Source organism: Bufo bufo, chromosome 9, assembly GCF_905171765.1.
Source record: "Bufo bufo chromosome 9, aBufBuf1.1, whole genome shotgun sequence".
Lineage (NCBI taxonomy): Eukaryota > Metazoa > Chordata > Amphibia > Anura > Bufonidae > Bufo > Bufo bufo.
In genome coordinates, this window is record NC_053397.1 from 166,249,727 (window position 1) to 166,272,210 (window position 22,484).

The 22,484-nt window shown below is 41.2% G+C and overlaps 1 protein-coding gene across 1 annotated transcript in view; it reads left to right on the plus strand.

Annotated features, from left to right (window-relative positions):
* The window catches only part of CACNA1I (calcium voltage-gated channel subunit alpha1 I), a 589,793-nt gene that overhangs the window by 86,567 nt on the left and 480,742 nt on the right, over positions 1-22,484 (plus strand). The gene's annotated exons all lie outside the window — the stretch shown is intronic.

Consider the following 22,484-nt stretch of genomic DNA (forward strand, 5'->3'; position numbering starts at 1 on the left):
TAGTTTTCAGGACGAGTGCGTATGCCTTTTTTAATGCCTTTTTTATTTCTGTTGTGGCGTTCACTGTACCGGACAAATACATTTATATTTTAATAGTATGAGTATTTTGGGACATGGCTGTGCAAATGTTTATTTTTTTATTGATTATCTTTATTATGGAAAAAGGGGGTGGTTTAAGTTTTTATTTTTATTTTAAATGTTTCATTTTGTTCTTTTTTTTACACCTTTATTAAGTCCACCTAGGGGACTTGAACATGCTATTGTTAGATCGCTTGTCCCATAGACTGCAATAAATTTATACTGCAGCCTATGGGACATTCAATATGTTCCTTTAGAGCCCTGCCACAGGTAGGGCTCTATAGAAACTAATGTTGTGGTAGCATCAAATCCTTCAGAGGGTCCGGGGCTACCACAGCAAGCTAATATTAGCACAGAGAAGCCGTTCAGATCCCCGAAGATCACCCTGCAAAAATGAGTCATTCCACAGTTCTGTTCCATTCCACAGTTTGTTTGTTTTTTAAGTATGAAAACACAAGACCATGTGGTATGTCTAATCATACTGATCCACAGAATGCAGTTAACAGTTTTACTACATAGGGAAAGCTGTAAAAACAAAACCCATCATAAGAATTTTTTTTTCCCAATTCCACGCTATTTAGAATTTTTTCCAGCTTCCCACTACATGGTATACAATATAAAATGGTGCCATTGGAAAGTATAACTTTTTCTGGTAAAAAATAAGCTCCCATATGGCTATATGAACAGAAAATTTAGAAAGTTATTGCTCTAGGAAGGCAAGGGTTAAAAAACAAAAACAGAAAATTATTGGGACCTTAAGGGGTTAAAAAACAGCAAATCTGCACTGTGTTGTACGAATGACACGTTAACTTTATTCTGCAGGTTCACACAATTATAGCTTTTATATATATATATTATTATTATTATTTTTTACTTTTCACTATGTTTATACAATAAATATACTTTTGTTTTTTTCTGAGAACTATAGCTCCAATGAAGCTGTGTGGGTTTTTTGCAGAATGAGTTGGGGTAAATAAGATTTTCATTCTGTTTTTGGGGGACAGAAATAGGCAAAAGCATGAATTTACTTATGCAATTCTCCTGCTGTTCTGACTACAAAACAATGTTCCTACATGTCCTCACAGCAGTAAATACGTATGGGGCTGTAACAAGCCATCTAAAGGGTGGGTTAGCATGGAACACAAAACTAAATGTCTATAGGTTCCTCTGAAGCTCCATAATTAGGTGTATCGTAATACCTCATGAACATATGTATTATATGTATCCCCTGAAGAAGCAACAGCGAAACGCGCGTCGGGGTCAGGATTTACTGGTCTGTATTTATTGAGCAGCTATTTTTCCCACGTTCATCCCCATTTTCATGCAATTTGCACTTTATTATTACCTATTGACTTGATACCTACTTGGCACTTGTCAGGGGTAGATGGGATTTACTGCATTTATTATATTGCTACATTACCAGCAGTCCAGTGTCATTCGTGTGTCTTCACTGCCATATATATGTTTTTTTTTATTATGTTTTGTATGTAACAATAAAGATTTGGTATGTTTTACTTTTGAACACGGCTGTATTGTACATTTATAGGTGTTTATTCATTTCTATCTTTAGCTCACAGCCATTATTGCCTTTGGGCGTTAATTTTGATTGGTGTTGTGCATATGTATTATATGTGGAGACTTTTGTAAGACAGCTTAACAGATGCAAGAAATTGATACGTGAGCCCTCTTAGCCCAAGAAGTTGCCATGGCTCTGAAGTAAGCTCTCACACTTTGCAAGGTAAAACAACCTTCTTGTCCATAACAGGTACCAATACGGTAGGCTCTCTAAGCCTTTGATGCTTTAACACGTCACCAAAGGTGACAAAGAAGTTATGCAATCTTCTGAGCCTCCAGTAGAAAAATTGCTTAGACTTTACCCAGCATTTTACAAGTGATGGCCTATTCTCAGGATAGGCCATCACTAGCTGGCGAGTGAGGGATCTGTTTCTCAACCCCACCGATCAGCTGTTCTGTGTAGCTCCATCACCGGAATTTGGTGCCAGAACTACACATCACTGTCAACATTGTAGTGGATTGGGAATGGGAAGAGTACTGGAGTGGCAAGCGATATCCAATACAATGTTGACAGTGCTATGTAGTTCCAGCAACAACCTCTGGCAACAAAGCTACACAGAAGAGTTGATCAGCATGGGTGCAGGGTATTGGACCACTACTGATCAGCTAGAGGTACCCTATCCTGAGGTAAGGCCATAACTTAAAAAGGCTGGACAACCCCTATAAAGACCTGTGGTCTGTCAAACATTTCTGAGGCATACTTCAAGCAGAATGCTGGCAAGCTAATCTCCTGATTGATATTATCAACGGACAATGTCTTTGGAGTAAAAGATTGTACTGTCCTAAGAGCCACTGTTTCTGCTGTGATTTAAATTTTTGGTATCCCACTGACCCTCTTGGTTGAAGTAATAGTGACTAGAAAGGTCACTTATTCAATAGTTGCCTCTTGAAGAGGCTCAAATGGTTCCTTACACAGTTGGTTTAGAATCAAAGGAAGTTCTCAGCTTGGAAAGGAATTTTACTTTTTCGCCTCCACTTCTTTGAGTAGTCAAAAATCTCTTTATAATCTCTTTTTGCCCACGGTATTCTGGCAAAGGCTGAGATTGCTAAGATTTGTAATTTAATAGTATTAGTCATGTGTCCTCTGTCTACCCCATTCTGGAAGAACTGCAAAATGTTCTGCACGACCAGGTTCTCCAGGGGGAAATAGCTGACAGTAGAAAAAATGCTAGATCATTTGAAAATATGTATTTTTATAAATTTCCCTTTCAAAAGTCAATTTTTTCTAGATAAAAACTGCCTCTATACAATCTATGTTGATCTTAAGGATTTGATTGAACTGTTATCCTCTACCACCTTGGCCGGGAATGCTGGCAGGTGCCCCTGGGCTGAAATAGTTTTTTTCATTATAGCTCATTTCTCTACTGTATCAAAATCATTATAACCAATTAAGAGCTGTTCAACTGAAAAGCCCCGAAAGAAACAATTTATTGAACCTTTCTAAAAAATATTTTATTATACTCATAGAAATAGATTACATAACATGATATCAACGCCATAAGGTATGGACTACAAGTCTACAACTCTTAACATATTATGGATTCGAGAGTTCAGTATATTTGAATTATAGTAATGTTTACCCTTTTGAGAATTATACCCCTGCCACAGAATAGATTTTCTCATGGTGACTAGTTATGAAAGATGTATGGAGTGAGTAGATGTACTTGAATAATATAATACCCCCACTACCCTTAGCTCAGCACAGATACAAGCAGGCAGATGTTCTGCTCTTGCTATCATTATTTTAATGGAAATAGCTTTGCTCCATGACTCATGGAAATATGAAGGCGCCTAGAAAATACAGACTTTGGTACAGGACCAGCACATTGACACATTACGCATTGTACATTGATGCAAAATGATTTTCAATATGTTAGAATAGATGACAAGAAATCTTAAACGGGTTATCCAACCCTTATAATGACTCCCGCTCTCAATGCCGGGGCACCTCATATAGATTATACTTACCTGGTCCCTGCACCTGAATCGCTCCTGATCCCCGCAGAGCCGCCGCTGCATCTCCAGGTCGCGTGGATCAAAACATTCGGCAACGGTGTGTGTGGGGTGGGAGCTGGGTGTTAGCCAATAACAGGCCGCGATAGGGATGAGCCTCCCTAGCATCGCAGGTGACGGTGTAAATTGTATAATATAGAGATAATGGATCACATTTACCAAAAGTGGTGTTTCACAGAAGATAAGATACTATCTTGGAGCCATTTATTTCAGCTTGTATAAGGCTGTTTAAGCGTATTACTGTCGTTTTTATCACTGCAAGATATCAACCAACGTTTAAATCCCGGAAAATCTCTCTAAAAAACTGTGTTCCATAACTGAACATAAATGTAGATTTATTGAAGAATGAAATTCCCCAAATTTGCTTATATTTTATATATTGAGGACTAGGTGCTTGGTTGAATATCACTGGTGCCCATGATCAATAGGGCAGAATTAGTTATTCTGTAGATCCCATAAATGTACTGTATGCTGTCTAGACATTATTTGGTTGGCTTACATCCGAATTATGGGACAATTTTATTGTAAAATGTAATCTCTTAGACTACTCCTCTTTTAACCTAGCCATACCCTTCTGCAAATAAGCCACATCTCTCGGAGAGCTAGACGCAGTAAATTTTTCTAAAACTTGATGCACTAATGTGTGCTAATTAGCATCAAATTTTGGCAACTAAGTCTAGATGCAATCACATTAGTAAATGTAGGCCACTGTATTTAATTCCTTCTTAGAGGAGGGCATAAATAAAAATGTAGAAAAACAAGACATTAGCAGTGCCAATCAATAAATATGGATGTCTTGAACACATGAACTAGTACCTGGTTTTTCCACACTTTTGTTTGTGCACTGTCCTGCAGCCTAGAGTGACTTGCTAATCATCCAGAGTAGAGATGGCCTAGCGGTTCGCCCACCGGTCGTTTCGCAGCGAACTTTGCTCGTTCGCTGTTCGCCAAACGGGCGAACATATGGCAATATTTGCACCCGCCATATTCTTTTACATTGTGAAGAACTTTGGCCCATGACCCATCCATCAGGTGGTACAGGACAGCCAATTGAGACGTTTCAGCACATGGACATACCCCCTACCTTATAAATAAACCTAATCTGGCCGCCATTTTACATTTAGTCTTTTCCCAGTGTAGGGAGAGGTTGCTGTGTGGAGCAGGGACAGACTGTTAGGCCCCTTTCACACGAGCGTGACGGATTAGGTCCGGATGCGTTCAGGGTGCGGTCAGTGAAACTCGCACTATTTTGCAAGCAAGTTCAGTCAGTTTTGTCTGCAATTGCGTTCAGGTGTTCAGTTTTTTCTGAATGAGTTTTGATGCGTTTTTCACGCGCGTGATAAAAAACTGAAGGTTTACAAACAACGTCTCCTAGCAACCATCAGTGAAAAACGCATTGCACCCGCACTTGCTTGCGGATGCAATGCGTTTTTCACGCAGCCCCATTCATTTCTATGGGGCCAGGGCTGCGTGAAAAACGCTGAATATAGAACGTGCTGCGATTTTCTCGCCAAGCAGAACTGATGCGTGAAAAACAACGCTCATGTGCACAGACCCATTGAAATGAATGGGTCAAGATTCAGTGCGGGTGCTATGCGTTCACGTCACGCATTGCACCCGCGCTGAAATGACGCTCGTGTGAAAGGGGCCTTAGGGAAACCAAACGCTAGCTAATAGGGCCACAAAAGTCCTTTTAAGGACTGGTATAGGTGTACTATCGATAGGTGTGACTTACTGAGTGGTGCGATATACTTATAACATACTTTCTAACACAAGTTGTGTGCGGTTCTGCTGCGATACTGCAGCTACACAGAGTGCCAAACGCTATTGTAACAAATAATTTCAACTGGTGTGATATACCAGTTGCCCCCCAAAAACACTGATTGAAGGAGGGGTGTTATATACCAATAATATACTTTCTATATAGTGCATTTAGGTAGTGCAGCATTTGTCTGCGGTTTTTCAGCGTTACCACAGCTACACAGAGTGACAAACGCTATTTGAAGAAATAATTTCTACTGGTGTGATTAACCAGTTGCCCCCCAAAAACACTGATTGAAGCAGGCTAATGTTTGGGGCCTGTACTGGCCGACAATTAAATATTTATCCTGTGACCGCCTAATGTACCTCCAGCCACAGAATCCAAAGTTCTTTGCTGTCAGGTGAATGCCTATTGGCTATTTTTTGGGGCCTGTACTGGCCGACAGTTAAATTTTTTATCTCTAGCCACATAATCACACCCTTGTTTCACTCCTCTGCCTCTCATTATGGAAGCGTATGAACCGCATTCACTATAAGGACCTTCTAATATCACAGGGTCATGTGACTGTGCCCCCCACCTGTACTGTGCCCCCTTATACCCTGCATTGTGCCCTCTTACCACACCCTGTGCAGTGCTCCTAGTCATTCCCTGTACTGTGCCCCCTTATACCCTTTTATCCGGTCATGGTATGGCAGTGTTATCCCGTCACTGTACAGAGGTGTTATCCGGTTAATCTATAGCGGTGGTATCCAATATCTGGATGGCTATAACTGTATCCATTTTCCTGCCCACGCCATCCTTTTTTAGAGCTGGCATGAGCGGGAATAATATGCAGATTGTGGTGCTAAGGACCTTTGCGCCACAATCTGTGTCAGAAATACGCCTAACATAGACGTATTTCTATACAATAAATGACCACCTAATTGTATTATTATTCGGGGGTAAGACTAATATCTTTATATTATATAGATTGCAGTGTATTATACTGTGCCCTGTATTTCCCAGTAGAAAATGATCCTTGGGAAACACAGTCCTCATCCCTGACCACCAGGACCAGGTAGCGCTCTGTCAGTACATGGCGGCCTCCCCTCTCCGCCACGCTGCTCCGCTGTGTACTGGTGCTTATTCTGACATTGGGGCTGGGTTCACATCCTATTTTTGCCATCCATTTAATGCATACCAAATATGGATGCGTTAACAGATGCCTTAGACTGATGCCGCACAGTGGCGTCCGTTCACCATACAGTTCCATGGTAGAAAAAAAATTATGCTATCGTATGCATTTTTTTTAATAGACTCTGCAGGATACAAAAACGTGGAGTGCTGCACATTTGTATACATCAAACCGATATGAAATAAAAATTTTCTAGGCTCCAGCAGGGCAAATTTTTGAGAGTTTCCCTTTAAGATGCATAAAAATGGCCCCTGATTAAAATACATATTTTTTGTGAAAATTTTTGCGTAGTTCTTTTTTCTGTGTGGTTATAGTAAGTGTTTTCTGGCTGCAAATATGAGCTGAAGGTTTTTCAGGTTCGCCTGCCATTTAAGTGAATGGGGCCCGTTGCAAACTTGCGGTTCACGAACATTTGATCGTGTTTGCGCGATCGCGTTCACGAACCATCCCGGCCGATGTTCGTCCATCACTAATCCAGAGGTGGTACTTGTGATTCCTGTACCACAAGCCCCAGAGGAGTGGAGCGGAGGATTGGAGTGGTAGTGGCTTAGGATGCAACAATTATTCACAGTGGCAATCCTCACACCAATGTTCCCTAGGGCCAGGGAAGTTATAGAGTGCATTATTTCTTCCCTCAGGGCACACTTTGAGGGCAGGGGCTCCTGCCTGATGGTAGTTGGATTGTTCTTGGCATTATGAGTGTTGTACGGGTGCAAGGTGCTGGAGTCAGCAACCAGGAGAGTTGTTCCCAGTTCCCACGGTGGGGTGCAAATCCTACAAGCGGTCAGCCAACCCGTTATATAAGTTTGAAACGTGCTGTTTATCCTTCTATAACTAACAAACATCTATATCAGCCATAAACAGCTAATACCTTGCTAGCATGCACAGTCGTTAGATCCTGGACAGTCTATGAATGTATTCTCCAGCTTTCCCTCAGGAATTGTTCTCTGAACAGGACTAATGTTTATCTAGGAGTTGAACTGGCATCTGCCCTGAATGGCAGGCAGAACTAAAACTGAAGTGGCTGATGCAAATATGACTAGGAAGCCCCTCCCCCTGCAGAGGGGGAAGCTAATTCTCTGTGCTGAGTCAGGGCATAATAAATTAAACAGGGGCACCAACAGACAGCTTTTAGGAATACACACAAAGCATAATACAAATCATGAACAGATTAAATAACATCAAATCAAGAACAATTCTAAAGTACCCAGTTCTGGAGTACTGCACCTATAGCTCTTATAAAGTTGGATATGCAAATTCTCTTGTGGCTTGACACAACAAGAAAAAGTGAAAGCCTTCCCTTCTGTTCATTTAGACTTTTCTCTGTACATTGTTACACTAAGTGGCACTCTACTTGTTTCATCCACTAGCAATTGGTCCTGGCAACAGTAGTCATGAAGCCCAGACCATGTTTAAAAGGGTATCCTAGTTAAAAGACGTTATCCCCTATCTAAAATTAATAGAGTGGCAAAACAAGCATTTGCCATGCCGCTCCATTTATTCTCTGCAAAAAAGCTAGACCAGCACCTCCAAACTATGTATAAAAGAAATTCATGGCTGCAATGCAAAAAACAAACAAGGACTACAAGTAGCAGCACAGTGATTTATGCACAGAGACATATGCAAACATTGACAACATGTATGAAACTGAACTACTGCTATACTTACTATATGAAAATTTTGATTAAGAATATGTCGGGCCCACCGCCCAGCAACAAAGTGGCTTCTATCAGACAGGACCCACATTAACAGTCTCACCTCTCCTGGGCTTTTGGTCTACAAATTTCAGGGCGATGTAAGTCCAACTATGGGCTACTCTGATTAAAAGCACTAGGAAGATAGACAGGAATGCACAGTCCACACCCCAAATACACAATGCTCCATTTATTCTCTACAGCATTCAGCTATTTTCAACAGTTTCATAGAGAATAAATGGAGTGGCACAGTGCAAGCTCAACCTGCTGCTCCTTTCATTTTGAGGTACAGTGTATGGGTTGGACCTCCACTGATCTTATAGGATAGGGGATAACCTCTTATAATCTGAATACTTTTTCAAGCCCACAGTATATTAACAATTTAGATCACATATAACATCACAGAGCACCTTATGAGAACTAATATTAAGCTGCTGTGTAGGCGACTACAAAACCCCATCATCCTGCGCCACGTGAAATTTTGCGTTGGATCTTTAATCAAGATGGCGGCCATCAAGTGGATGAGGTAAGTATGATTTTTTAAATTATAGACCTGCATATTAATGTCAGATGCCGCGATCAGCAATGAACGGGGCATTTGAGGGGTACAATGACGGGGAGCGGCGCAACAAGTCTTTTGTCACAAAGCTAATTTTTTTGAAAAATTTGGCGGAGCAACCAACTCAAATTTTCGAGAACTTCGCTCTTCTCAAATTCCCATACTAGATAATTATAACGCAGAAAAGAACAATAGAAACAATATTCCCATGGCTGAATATACCCTCCTTAGAAAATATAGTTGTGCCATCTATGTTTTTACTTCCTGTCTACTGAAAGAAGATAGCATGCAGTGATTTTCTACCGAGGCGAGTCAGGGGAGTGTAAATCCTCTAGAGTAGCTGCTGGGTTGCTGGAAGCTGTGTCAGAGGGCTTCTGCCTGCTCTCATCCAGATGTAATGAGCTGTCTGCTTAGGTCAGTTATCAGTGCTACCTGCTTCTGCCTGACTTCCCAGGTATGCTTCACTACGGCGCAGGAACATACAGTCCGCTTGAAGAATGAAACAAGACACTTGGAACATCATGGGTGGTAATTGCAGACTAAGTTCCTCCATAGCCCTTGAGGACACCCTACGAGTGATAAAGAAATCACAGATTTATCATGCAGCCTGTGAGAGGTGTCACAGGCTTTTTAAAAATGCATTACCATTCTTTATAAAGGTGAAAAGAAACACTGAGCATTTCGTCTAAGCGTATGTAGGGAATTCATATTAAGGTAGCGTTCCCCTCTTACACCGTGTATTGTACACATAGTTCTGTGTTCACTTATTTATGAAAAGTAACCTTCAGACAACATTAGCAACTTAAACTCATTCTGTCATTGTAATTTAATTCAAATTCAGATTAAAACTAATGAACATACGGCTGATTCCACATGGTTATATTATAAATATACTTTCATTATTTAATGCTATGTTATATCCAAGAATAAAGTCCATAAGGATGAGCCAAGTATACATGGTATAAACCATAAACCAGAATATCTGCTACTGCTCAGAGCATTGTGCCAATATTATGCTTGATTTTCTAGTATACAAACAATGTAAAAAAATTATCCTTTTCAATCACCCAAGTTGGGCTTTAGCTACCACCAGAGAAATGCTCCAATGAAGGCTGAAAAATCACAGCATGGGTAAATAATATGGTTATTTTTTTCAGGTTATCCGTGTAGTGTTGCTGTTTTTCTTTTGAATACTTGAAGGGGTTATCCCATAATGTAAATAATGAAAATCAATCATCATATTGTACATGACAAAGCTAGAACCAACCCTGTATCTCACATGGATCCAGAGATCTCCCCATTTATTGCTCTAATTGCTCTGTTTGTTAAACTTATATCAAGCTGGCGTCTGGGGGGGGAGGTCATCTCTACTGCAGCTCCCGGGATGTGTCATTTCTGCAGTAGCTTTCTCCCTATCACTTCTCAGAAGGAAGTTGAAGGAAGGAACTGAGCATATGTGTTTACCTGAGCAAGATGGGCAGAGCATAAAGAAAAAAACAGCAGGTGGAGATACACAGATATAATTTATTGAATATTCAGTGCCTATAATAAATGTGTATTTGCATTCAATTACAAAAGTACTCAGATCCAGGTGTTGGTTTGAAAATTGCTAAATATTTTTCATGCGATTACTCCTTTAAAAATAGGACTGCATGGTCGAGGTGGATATTTCTTAAAATCACCTGCAGACTCGAAAGGTACTCTGGACAATCCATTCTCTACAAAAGGACCCGGTGATGATTACCCAGTTGACATAGTGGAACCACCACTGGTCTATTGCTATTGATAGTTGTAGGCAGTTCAACATGTCTACATGGATGGAGTCCAATGAAAAGATTGACCATTTTACACATAGTCATGCTAATCCCTCTAAACCTCTATTGTGGCTCTGCCTTCCAACAGAAGGAGGGAAATGAACCTTAAAAACTTTCCTCTATGATATCATATGCCCTAACAGAGAATTTGGAAACAGTTTGTCCCAATGGATGAGGAGTCTAGGGATGAGCGAATCGACTTCGGATGCAACATCCAAAGTCGATTCGCATAAAATTTCATTCCAATACTGTACGGAGCAGGAGCTCAGTACAGTATTAGAATGTATTGGCTCAGATGAGCCGAAGTTACTGCTTTGCGAAGTCTCGCGAGACTTCGGGTAATAACTTCATAAATTAATTTGTACTGTAAAAAACCAAGAGGTACCTTGGAACCTAACCCGAGTTTGGGAAATGTTTTTTTTACAGTACAAATTAATTTATGAAGTTATTACCCAAAGTCTCGCAAGACAATCACAAAGCAATAACTTTGGCTCATCAGAGCCAATACATTCTAATACTGTACGGAGCTCCTGCTCCGTACAGTATTGGAACAAAGTTTTATGCGAATCGACTTCGGATGTTTCATCCAAAGTCGATTTGCTCATCCCTAATGAGGACCATGAGGCAGTGGTCATCCCTACCTAGGTACACAAATTAGGCCTAAAAGTAAACTTTATGCAACAGCCAACATGCAGATAGTAAAAAACATAAATGAGAAGTACAGTAGGTCACCATTAGTCTTTAACGAATCGAAGCATCCAAAGTGGAATTTTATCTGAAGTTTAGTAAAACTTTGATTCTCCACAAAGCGGAATCTCCTCGAGCTTTGTGGTAACGGAAGATTTTTCCTAAAATGGTGGCTACAGTTGTCTTAGAAAGAACAGAAAAAAAACTCACCTCATCCACTGAGTGTGAGCGGAAAAGACTTGCAGAAGGACCTGCGCTGAGCATGATGATGTCACTGCACGATCCCAGCGTGATTATGTGGTGACGTCGGCGTCACCACGTGATCAAGCTGGGAGTGCGTGGATGAGGTGGAGTGAATTTTTTTTAACCCAAAAGGCCATATTGCACTAGCGTATTATTGGTTTTTTTTTATAGACATTAGACAGGTGCACTTCTGTCTAAGTGCCCGCTAAATATGATTCCATTAAAAAAATAGGCTGAATAACGTTTTAACTAGAGATGAGCGAATTGAAGTTGATGAAGTGGAATTCGATCCGAATTTCAGGTAAAATTTGATTCACACCGAATCAGAATTTCCTCATGCTGCGTGGTAACGAATCGCATTTTTTCCTAAAATGGCTGCTGCACATGTGAGGACATAAAGCAAGGAACTCTGGAAAGGCAGGATCACCCATGTCATGGGCCTATAAATAGCCTCAGCCATCTTGGTTTCTGCCATTTTCCAGTGTACTTAGTGCAGGGAGAGACATCAGCAGGCGCTAGGGATAGTGCTAGAAAAAACTTCATTGTGCTAAAAAAACGATTTACAAGTGCAGGGAAAGATTATTCAAGGTGTAGGGATTGGATAGGGAGGAATCATTCCACAGCATTTATGTTGAACAAGGTTCAGTAAGGGAGGTTACAGCCTGGATAATAGGAACAATCCTATTACACCTTGCTGCACTGACTGGGGACCCAAATTGCCATTATACAGCTCTTTAATTCCAGCAAACCGTACATGTTATTGGGGTGTTACAGCCATTAACAGAGTTAATTAGAAGGAAATATTTCTACGTCTTATTTGCCCTTGTGCGGTGCAGTTATATCTTCTAATTCTAAAGCATTTTTGGGCTTGTATTAGTGAGAAAAAAGTTCTTTTTAGCCGCTGTGTGGCGAAGTGTGAAAATTACAGCACTTTTAGTCGTGTATTAGTGGCAAAATAAAAATATATTTGCCATTCAGCAGTGCAGTTATATCTTCTAAAGCCCTTTTTGTCATGTAATAGTGGCAAAAGAAAAATATATTTGCCGTTGTCACGAGACGCCGGGGCGCTTGCTCTCAGCGCCGCCGGCGTCCCGTTTCTGTTCAGGAGCGAGGACGCGCACAGCGTCCTCGTCTCTTTGGTGATAGGGGGCGGTCCGCCGGGGCGCTCGCTCTCCTCAGCGCAGTGGAGGTGGAGATGGAGGCAAGGAGTCCCTCCGAGTCACTTGCAAAAATGGCCCGATGCATGCTCACTTGCTTGCGTAGTGACAGCCGAATTGTCACTATTAGGCAAAGGGATGACTTCTGGCTCTCCACCTTGTTGGACCCTCGCTACCGGTCCAAAATGTGGGCCTTTGTTACACCCACTGAGAGGGAGGACAAACTGTACTACTTTCTATATATTCTATATAGTCAGTTGGTCGCTGCCTATCTGCGCCATAGTCCATCCTCTCGCAGGGCCCTCTGCGCTCAAGTTCCACTGCCATGGTTGCTGAGGGGGGGGGGGTTGGCAGGAGTAGTACCAGCTCCATCCGCAACAGCCTGAGTCTAGAATCACTGATGAGCTGCTTTCTTCACCCACCTAGTGAAGAAACTACTCACCAGCAGCAGCATCTACACCTGGAGCAGAACCTGAACCAGCAGGTGGTGGCATACTTGGAGTGCACCCTGCCAGTTGTCATTGAAGATCAGCTGAACTACTAGGCAGCCAAACTGGATTTGTGGCTGCAACTGGCCAAGTTTGCCCTGGAAAAGCTGTCCTACCCGGCCAGTAGTGTGGCATCAGAGGGGGTGTATAGTGCGGCGGGGGCCATAGTTACCCCAAGAAGAACTCGCCTGTCCACCCAAAATGTGGAGAAACTGACCTTTGTCAAGATGAATCAGGCGTGGATCAGCCAGGATTTCCACCCACCAATGCCTGATGCATCAGACTAGATCATCCATGGTGCCGCACAAAAAGAGACCGGTTAATTCTGGCTACCTGCCTCAGCTACTATTCTAATGCTGCAAACCACCTCATGTCACACATCTGATGCCAAGTGCTCCTTCTTACACTCACCATCGTCAGCGGGTACTGTTAGTGCCACCCACCTCCCCACTCTGTCACCGGGTCACTCTGTGGTCTCCTCATGCTGCTGCCACCTCCACACTATGTCACCTTGCCACTCTGTGGTCTCCTTATGCTGCTTCCACCTCCACACTATGTCACCTTGCCACTCTGTGACCTCCTTATGCTGCTGCCACCTCCACACTATGTTACCTTGCCACTCTGTGGCCTCCCCATGCAGCTGCCACCTCCACACTATGTTACCTTGCCACTCTGTGGTCCCCTCATGCTGCTGCCACCTCCACACTATGTCACCTTGCCACTCTGTGGTCTCCTCATGCTGCTTCCACCTCCATATTATTTCACCTTGCCCTTTTGTGGCCTCCTGATGCTGCCGCCACCTCCATATTGTCATTGTGCCAATCTGTGGCCTCCTCATACTACTTCCGCCTCACCACTATGTCATAGGGCCACTCTGTGGACTTTTCATGCTGTTCCCACCCTCCCCACTTCATGACTGGGCCACTTTCGGCCTAGCTGACATCATCATTTATTTAACCCTTCGAATGATCTGTCAGATGGAAGGAAAAATGAGACGCACAACGGATCCTGTCTAAGTAGCAGCTGTAAGGCCTGTATATTCCCATCAGAATTGGCTTGTGATTTGTTAGTCAAAAGCAGTAGTGGGTGCGAAACAAAGAAGACATGCAAATATTCCATTCACGTGTCATCTCTGTTTTGGATCCAGTCCAGTTTTTTTGGCATTAGCAATACTGATGAATTACTGACCAAATGGTGACCGAGTGAAGGCGGATGCTCCACAGACAGGATCCGTTTTTTGGGGTTATTGTACTGACGGATCAGAGGAAGGGCAAAATAATCAGTGATGTCAACACAAACGTACTGCTGACACCCTCTCCACTCTGTCAGGGGGGCTCTACTTGTATAAGCGTTTAATAGAACAGGTTCTGTAGACATCTATGTGGAATCAGCTGATGACGGTGTAAAAGGAGTGCGCTTTTTCTTGGCGCTAATATCGACCTGTAAGGCTGAGTTCACACTTCAGTTATTTTGTCAGTTTTGACCCCGTAACTGACCAAATAAGTGAAATGTGAACTGATTCTAAGAGTGACGCCTGCCACCTGCCTGTCATACTGATGCACAGAAACTGTTTCACTACCACAATGGACTAGCTATGCATGTTTTTGCAATGCACAGTGATGTACACTGATATACACTCTCCCTATAGCCAGGAAATATCATGGAAGACTGTAAAGGACTGTCTCTACCACTTTTAAAAAAAAAAAAGTGTAACTTTGCTCCTCACTTCACTGTGCTAACTTACCAAATACTTTTCTTCTGTGTATAGACCTCAAAAGTCTACCTAAAGCACCTGTGAACTGGAGGCATAGTGTCCAAAAGAATGTCACATCAGTAGTGTCCTCCATGTGGACTCTGCTTTACAAATGAACATTTTGGGCGTTGACTTGAATTTACTCAAGTTTTGTTCCAGTAATTTTTACTGTCAACTTTTAGAATAGTGATAATAGAGGCACATATTTTTCAGTCAGTAATCGGAGAGAGAGTGTCAACAGTAGGTAAACCAGTGCAGGTGCCAGGGCCAACTATGCTTGTATCTGGAAAGTTTACTCGTTTTCTAGTCAAGGATATAGTAGAAAGGGGACCACTTGTAGTCTGTTGCTTAAAGCACACATACCCCTGGAGCTACTCCTTTAGAGCAGGAGTGTAACTAGGCAGGCTGGATGGGCATGTGCCATTGGTGCAAAGAGAGGCACCAACAGACCACAGAAAATTTAGGTGAAGGTAAGCCGTGTACCAACTCTACATAGAAGATCACTTACAGTCAGCCTCTCACTGTCTCACTGTTTTAGATTGGCTCTTCATAGGGATCACTAGATTCCATTATGTAAGCCCCTCAAAATCACTTTATAACTGAATTGGTGCTTAAAAAAATGGTTTGGGAAATTTTGTTGAAAATTTGAAAAATGGCTTCTAAACTTTTAAGCCTTCTAACATCCTAAAAAAATAAAATGACATTTACAAAATGAATGATGCCAACATAAAGCAGACATATGGGGAATGATGACTGATAACTATTATGAGGCATTACTATCTGTAAGTGTTGATCTGACAGTGTTAATTTTTCAAACTTTTTGGTAAATGTGGGATTTTTTTATGAATAAAATATATTGACTCTAATTTAGCACTGTCGTGAAGTACAATGTTTCAGAATGGTCTGGATAAGTAAAAGTGTTCCAAAGTTATTACCACATAAAGTGACACATGTCAGATTTGCAAAAAATGGCCTGCTCCTTAAGGTGAAAACTGGCCCCGGGGTAAAAAGAGTTAATGCTTATGTAAATGTGTAACATTCTATTTTCTCACTCCCCCTCCTTTAATTCCCATACTTACCCATCCCTTGGTTAAACGATGTACAGTACAGACCAAAAGTTTGCACACACCTTCTCAATCAAAGAGTTTTCTTTATTTTCATGACTATGAAGGCATCAAAACTATGAATTAACACATGTGGAATTATATACATAACAAACAAGTGTGAAACAACTGAAAATATGTCATATTCTAGGTTCTTCAAAGCAGCCACCTTTTGCTTTGATTACTACTTTGCACACTCTTGGCATTCTCTTGATGAGCTTCAAGAGGTAGTCCCCTGAAATGGTTTTCACGTCACAGGTGTGCCCTGTCAGGTTTATTAAGTGGGATTTCTTGCCTTATAAATGGGGTTGGGACCATCAGATGTGTTGAGGAGAAGTCAGGTGGATACACAGCTGATAGTCCTACTGAATAGACTGTTAGAATTTGTATTATGGCAAGAAAAAAGCAGCTAAGTAAAGAAAAACGAGTGGCCATCATTACTTTAAGAAATGAAGGTCAGTCAGTCAGCCGAAAAATTGGGAAAACTTTGAAAGTAAGGGCTATTTGACCATGAAGGAGAGTGATGGGGTGCTGTGCCAGATGACCTGGCCTCCACAGTCACCGGACCTGAACCCAATCGAGATGGTTTGGGGTGAGCTGGACCGCAGAGTGAAGGCAAAAGGGCCAACAAGTGCTAAGCATCTCTGGGAACTCCTTCAAGACTGTTGGAAGACCATTTCAGGGGACTACCTCTTGAAGCTCATCAAGAGAATGTCAAGAGTGTGCAAAGCAGTAATCAAAGCAAAAGGTGGCTACTTTGAAGAACCTAGAATATGACCTATTTTCAGTTGTTTCACACTTGTTTGTTTTGTATATAATTCCACATGTGTTAATTCATAGTACTGATGCCTTCATAGTCATGAAAATAAAGAAAACTCTTTGAATGAGAAGGTGTGTCCAAACTTTTGGTCTGTACTGTACATACTGTGTGTCTTTTTTTCCACCGTACTATGTAACCATGTAATATTGATGGTTCCAAGAGGGTTGTTTTGGATGAGTGATGCTTGCTATATGTGCATTGTATATTAAGCCCATATACTTTAGTGCAGGCATCCTCAAACTGCAGCCCTCCAGCTGTTGCAAAACTACAACTCCCAGACAGCCTACAGATATCAGCCTACAGCAGGGCATTGTGGGAGTTGGAGTTTTACAACAGCTGGAGGGCCGCAGTTTGAGGATGCCTGTTTTAGTGCATGTTAAGTCTTAGTATTCATGCATTTTGCATGTTCTCTTGTATCTTCATAATGTAGTTGGGCTTTGAGACACATGTAGTGTCCTTGATTAAAAGCTACAGTCATTTTCTCTTTTTATCTGGCTGCTATGCCCTCTTTTATCATAATCTGAGATGATATACTGTACTGTAGATGTGAAAAGTGTACAGACATGAGCCCATTTAGAAATAGCTGTACATTAAAAGAATCAAATCAACACAGTAACCTTCGCGCGATAAAGACTCATATTGCCATTTCGATAATCTTTTCCCTAAAGACTCTTTGGTTTTCCTGGCAACTTCACATTTCAATACAGTGAAATCTAGCAGAGACATGTGATAGACGCCTTCATAACAACTGCAATAAATGAGAGCTGCATACTCCTTGTTTGGAAATGAATCCGACCATGGCAGCGCCGTACTTACTCCCTTTGTATGTTGGTCTCTTAAAATGTGAGGAGGTTTGGAGGCTTCGCCTGGTGTTGCAAATGGCAGGTTGCCCCTTATACAAAAAGAACATTCACGCTTAAATTTACAGCTATTTAACCATTCCTATTGTAATGCATTGAATGCCCAGCGCAAGCCATTCTTCAACATCTGATTAACTGGCACCACCTGCCATTGTGGGCTTTTGGATTTATTCTGTGGTCACATTCTGTTAATTCAGAGCCCCGGCTCCTTCATTTTCCTATTTTAGGAAAGAACATTGTCATAAAATGCATTACATTAAAGCAATAGCATGACATTTGATAAGAAAATACATTTTCCAGGCAATGATTCTTCAGTTTAAAACTGTAATCCAATGGTTTAAATTAATTTGCAGGTGAAAATGTGGGATACCTGCTTATCTATATTAATGTTCGGCTCACTAATGAAGGGACGTCATAGAGAATATACTTACTGATAGCTATCCCTGCAGCTGTATTCTCAGATTTTCCTCCAGTGTAACGTAATTACTTTTTGTCAGGCACATACAGTACAATATCTCCTGTAACATGCGTACTCAGATTTCTATACTCTCAGAAATCATTTTCCGCTGGCATCTACAGTGACTGCTGAGGTATAGACTGTATACTGTAATATATTGCCGTATATACTGCACTAACTAGTGGGATTTATCTGTTGGATACAGAATTTTACCTGTTTAAGTGGACCTGAATTTTACCTATAGTACCTTTTATTCTTTCATGCCCATATGGTCATTTTAAGGATTAGAATGCAATACAAGGTGGTGAAATTTAATACGTTTAATGGCAATAGTTGCAGGATTTGTCTTTGTCAGGGATTAGGGAATTTGACTGAGGACTGGTAATTAGAAAGAGTATTCCAGCATTTCTAGATGTATATTTGCAGTAACCCAAAATCGGGGGCCCTCCAAAGTGTTAATTTAGTACATTACTAAAATGATTGATGCTTTGTATTAAGCTTTGTATGCATTCCTAAAAACTATCTCTAGGTGGCACTGTTTAGTTAATTATGCCCAGACTCAGCAGAGAGAACTAGCTTTCCCCTTTGAGGGAGCAGCTTTCTAGTTAGTATTGCCTTAGCCACTTATGTTTAGCTCTGCCTGTCAGTAAAGGCAAATGCTAGTTCGTTTTGAGCTTTGCTTATGAGAGAAGCAGATGCTTATGTGCCTATGTGATGCTGAAGGCAAGGAAAGAGACTATTTTTCCAGAAGAAACATCATTCCTGTGAAGGTGAAAATCCCTGAGGGAAGGAGGAACAAATATTCAATGACTGTCTAGGAACAAAAGACAAGTTATTTGCTCGTTATGGCTATAGACTTTGCTGCTTGTGGAAGGATTAAGAGTTAACGGCACCTTTAACACTTATATAACAGATTGGCCGAGCATTTTTAGAATTTGCACCCTGCCGTGGGAACTGCAATACTTATTTTTGAGAGTTTTGCATGTCTGTGATCATTTTGGAGAGATTGCAAAATGTTTAGAAGGAGCTCAGTGACTACCACTGCTATTATCATAATGCTGTCATTTGCCTATATACAGCTTGGAAGAGACTGCTCTGAGACTTGTCTGGGAACTTTGCCTTGATATTGTTGGATGTACTACAACTCCTATTATGCTCTACTATACATCAAGACAAAACGAGACTTTATTAAACATGACCAAACACGAAATACATAATCCTGAACAAACAGCAAGGTAAACAGTGGCAGATGGATAACTACACTGGTTTGACTTGGGGCCAAACTCTAAGGCCTCTTTCACACGGGCGAGATTTCCGCGCGGGTGCAATGCGTGAGGTGAACGCATTGCACCCGCACTGAATCCGGACCTATTAATTTCTATGGGGCTGTGCACACGAGCGGTGATTTTCACGCATCACTTGTGCGTTGCGTGAAAATCGCAGCATGCTCTATTTTGTGTGTTTTTCACACAACGCAGGACCCATAGAAGTGAATAGGGCTGCGTGAAAATCGCAAGCATCCGCAAGCAAGTGCGGATGCAGTGCGATTTTCACGCACGGTTGCTAGGAGACGATCGGGATGGGGACCAGATCTTTATTATTTTCCCTTATAACATGGTTATAAGGGAAAATAATAGCATTCTTAATACAGAATGCATAGTACAATAGGGCTGGAGGGGTTAAAAAATTAAATAATAATTTTACTCACCTTAATCCACTTGTTCGCGCAGCCCGACTTCTCTTCTGTCTTCATCTTTGCTGTGCACAGGAAAAGGACCTTTGATGGCGTCACTGCACTCATCACATGGTCCATCACATGATCCTCCCATAGCCAGTATGCAAGGGCAGAGGCAGCCAGCATACACAGCAACACGTGTCACAATGAACTGCCCTCTGATACAAACACAGGGAGTATACACATTCACAAGGCCATGTTCACACACAGAAAGCCGCAGCCAGCACACAGACAAACGTCAGACACGGGTAACGGCCCGCAACCAGTACGTATAATGCCTCAGAGTGGCATTACCACCTCCTTTTGTACCCCCACTATCTGCATTGTGTGATCCTGTGTCATCTTATTTATTGCCATTTCCTGCAAAGTGTATATTTATTCATTTTCTTATAAAACAATGTTAAAATGTAATGTGCCTGGTCTTCATAAACTCGGTCGGATCCACCGCTGGCTATAGAGGTTATTAGGACCAGCGTCTAAATCGCCCCTCTTAATAAATAACCCCCTATGTTTTTTACGCAATGTTTCATAGAAAACATCATTTAAAAAAAAGTCGGAGAATGGGAGAAGTATCCACTAGACTTCATCTCTCTGGCTTCTCACTGTTCGTCTGAGCTTGATCGACAGGTCTCTGACATACAAGCAAATCTACCAGCTCCTCATGTGTGAGATCATAAATCCATTCTCATATAAAAGAAAGAAAGTAAAAAACATATACAATATTAAATAAAGCCATTTCTTGCCATTCCAATTTGAAAGGATGTTAGCTGTTAGTAGGTTGCAGAAAGCGTTCATTATATTATGCTAAAAGTTTTTTTAGTTCAACCATAGTGATTTTTACAGACTCTTTTTTTAAATAAAAGTAAGAATCAAAAATGCTGAAACGTTAGATTTATCTTGACTACCATTGTCAAGTAAAGTGGCCATTTCATAGAAGAGAGAACAAGTATCCTACCTATTTGTCCAATTATATGTCTGTATACATGAGTGCAGACAAATAAAAGAACACTTGAACACAAGAAAGGACAATTTACTATGGGTCTACAATCAATTTTGGACATTTCTTTTTTAGATAAACACATATGTGAGCTGAAGTTGAACATTTTGAATAACAGGATATGACATACAGCACAGAACAAACTATAGCTGAAAGGTTTTGGAACGGCAAACCATGGATGACAATTACAGACCAGTCTTTCCACTTTTAAAGAAACATCAGAATATTTTTATAATGTTTTTTAATAAACTTTATGTAAACAGATGAGACTAATTTTATACATTTTGGCCATGACGGGAAATGCCATGTGTGGCGCAAATCCAAGACATCCCATCAACCCAAGAACTCCATTCCCACAGTGAAGCATGGTGGTGGCAGTGTCATGTTGTGAAGATGCTTTTCAGGGATTGGAAAACTGTTTAGGAATAAAGCAGAATTTGATGGCAGTAAATAAAGAATTAATCTGTTTTTTTTATTTTATTATATAGTAGAATACAAGAAAAACTATATAAATTTGGTATTTCTGTAATCATACTAACCTAGGTAACAGCTAGAGATAGGTGAAGTTCTTACATTCGGCTGATTTGCTGAATTTCACAAAGAAATTGCATTTATTTGTGAGTAGTAGGCGCAATGACTGTGAAGGGCGACGGTGCCACCCCGTCATTGAATCCCTCAGATGCCGTGTTCATCGCTGATCGTGGCATCTGTGATGACTATCGAGGGGAGCTCACATAGGCTCATGCTTTTTTATTTAGTGAGCAAGCATGACCACCACTGCTGGATTGCAGGATGGTCATAACCGTGGAAACGAGCAGTGTATAATGTGATGGAAAAATGAATCTAATCAGCGAAGGTAAGAATATGGACAATACCAATACATTAGTAAGGGCTTGTATTAATATTCTCTACATAATAAATGCCATTTGCTGACGTGACACAACTCCTTTAAGTTATTTGTACCCCAAGAATGTCATTAAAAATACAATTCATCCCAAAAAAGGCAAAGCTTTTAAAAGCTACAAAAACGTGTGACCTGAAAAAAGCAAGTGAAGAAAACAAGACAATTGAGATTAAGATCAATATTCATTCTTGAGTTGAAAAAAGATTTTTAGGGGGGACTAAATTGCCCAGCTGCATTGCCAGCACATCCTCTGCTTAGATGAGGAGATATGCTGCCGACAAGTGATCATTATCTTGATTGCATAGAACATGCAACCATTGCCCTGATTACCTGGGAAAGAACATTTGAATGAGCAGTTAAGCACTCATTCAGCCAGTCATTGGCCCGTGAGCTTGAAGGGGTCTTTTCATCTTTGTGTATGATTTCTACAGTTCCCACAGTGTGGCTGAACCCATTGTGTTACCTGATCCCCATCGCTGGGTTCTGACACGATCACTGCCCTGCGTCTCCATGTCAACATCTGGTTTGAAGCCTAGTCAAGTGACTTCTGCAGCCAATGACTGACCACGGTGGTGACATGTCATCCATGTCACTTTGTCACGTGACCCTGC